Raw genomic sequence first — 2,282 nt, 5'->3', positions numbered from 1 at the left:
CGATCAGAGTTCTGTCGTCTTCTAATCACGTCATTTTGTGAAATGTTACCTGATTTCAAAAACGTTCTCACAGAGAAGTAATAAATGTTTCGTTTGATGACTACAAATTGGAAATTATTTTTTTCTTTGACGGACAACAAAAAAACTCCAACCCAACCTCTGCTCCAAACTACGAATATTGTCGGCCCCTCTTCGGTTTTTTCTCCTTTTTGTGGAGGATCAATAAATAACTTATTGGTGTTTTACCATCGCCACCAGGTATGAAGCGCTTTAGCCTTTGAGTTGCACCACAGCGCAGCATAACTGAAACACCCAGAAGAACAATTTCAGCTTGTTTTTATAAGTATAAAGGAGGCTGGTATCGCGCCTGATAAAAATCTATTTATGTCGTCACATGGACTTATATAAAGTTTTATATAAGTCCATATACAGACCACGTCAGTCTGTGGTGTTGAGAAAAACTCATCCAGCATCATATCTCGCACATTCACTTATATTATTGTTTTTCTTCTTTAGATATTAGGTTGACTTAGAATGATTCCAAATAATGTACCTGTTACATGTCAATCAACAGGGGGGTCATTGGCGGGGCCAATCAGATGACAGGGGGGGCACTGGCCCCCCCTCTGGCTCCGCCACTGAAGTTTAGGTCTGTGTTCGCGGTTGGTTGGTGCGTTAGTGGTTAACGACCCAGTGCTAATCTCTCATCGTGCAGGTTTAACCCGGTGAGGAGCTTTCGCGCTCTCCTCGCAGTCACGCATCACGCAGATTTTATATTATTATATTATTACTTGTATTTTGTTTCCGGTTCCACAATGCATCAAACCGTATCAAATGCTTTGTCCACTTAGCCAGACAGCGTTAATGTGCGCGGCCACTGCACATCTGAAAAACTCGACCAACCAAAATAATTTCTGTGTCCCCTTGTTAAAAACTCAGCAGACACGAAATGAAAGAGCTACTAAAGCCACATTAGCAGCGTTGAATTAAATCTCCCATTTGTTGCTCATCTCTGCGCAGTGCAGCAGGTTTAACTCATCATGCAGGGCCGGTCCCAGGCTGCATGAGACCTGGGGCAGAATATGACTTAGGGGCCCCTTTTGTTGCTAAAAAACATCAGCACATCTAACAGCTTCTGTGTTAGATTTAGTGAAATCTAGGACAGGGGGAGTAGTTTAGCTGGCAAACCTAAAAAGCAATAAATTCTAATTGCAGTTTATTAATACAAAAACACGGTGGACCACCGGTGGACCACCTCGGCGCCCTAACCACCGGGCTTAGCAAGTTTTCTGGGGGAAACCCTGAAATCTAATTAAAAACATAAATAAGTGATCAGTTCTTTACTGTTATGGTCTGTAAGATATATTTATTCTCAGTACTAGATCTGGTCTCAACAAACCCATGGCACTTCAACAATATTATTTTACCTTTTATCTGGAAATGGTGTCTGTTTATTCTTGCCATACAGTCCTCTGTATTAATTATTGCTCAAGAGGTCTTGCCATATCAGTTTATTCCTCTGTATTTACTTTAGTTTCTTTGTTTATTCTTGCATTTTGTTCTTCATTCATTTTCATTTAGTTTCCTTTGATTTGTATTATCCTCTCTTGGTTTATTGCTATGTCCACTTTAGTTTCTTTCCTGTTGCTAGATTTATTTTATCATTTATTGACCATCAGTAATCTTCACTCATCACCTGCTGCGCTGCCTAATTGTCATGTGTTTCAAATCATGTGTTGATTTTTCACTGTTTAGCGTCGGATTCTCTGTTTTTATGCCATAATTCACATCTAGTTCGTGGCTCCGTTTTATGTTCTGCTTCTCCTGTTTCAAGAGTTTTGCTCAATGTGCGTGTTTTTTTTTTTTGTTTTACCTCCTAAGGTGCAGGGCGGTCGGAAAACATCGATGGGGGAAAGGCAGACTGACATAAACATTTTAAAACAACAGCAACAATTTTTGTATTCTGATTATTGACATTTAAAAGTGCTGTGGTACCGTTCTATCACACCCCTTTCATACCGGACCACTTAGAGCTCCGATGTTAACGCTATAAAATGAACGCCCTCTATTGTGGTATCACCCATCAGATACCGTGGGGAAACGGTATCTGATGGGTGAAATATGACGGTATCTGATGGGTAATATTGAGCATTATAATGCATTTCCCTGTTTTTAATTCATATAGCTCTATCTATCTATCTATCTATCTATCTATCTATCTATCTATCTATCTATCTATCTATCTATCTATCTATCTATCTATCTATCTATCTATCTATCTA

General features: G+C 39.5%; 2 protein-coding genes across 3 annotated transcripts in view; both read left to right on the top strand.

Moving 5' to 3' along the window:
- LOC103479981 (zinc finger protein 568-like) overlaps positions 1–2,282 on the top strand; it is a 100,611-nt gene that overhangs the window by 9,338 nt on the left and 88,991 nt on the right. The gene's annotated exons all lie outside the window — the stretch shown is intronic.
- Positions 1–2,282, top strand: part of LOC103479985 (zinc finger protein 184-like) — an 8,002-nt gene that overhangs the window by 2,847 nt on the left and 2,873 nt on the right. The gene's annotated exons all lie outside the window — the stretch shown is intronic.

This window comes from Poecilia reticulata, linkage group LG17 (assembly GCF_000633615.1).
Source record: "Poecilia reticulata strain Guanapo linkage group LG17, Guppy_female_1.0+MT, whole genome shotgun sequence".
Taxonomy (NCBI): Eukaryota; Metazoa; Chordata; class Actinopteri; order Cyprinodontiformes; family Poeciliidae; genus Poecilia; species Poecilia reticulata.
This window is presented reverse-complemented; position numbering and strand designations above follow the sequence as displayed.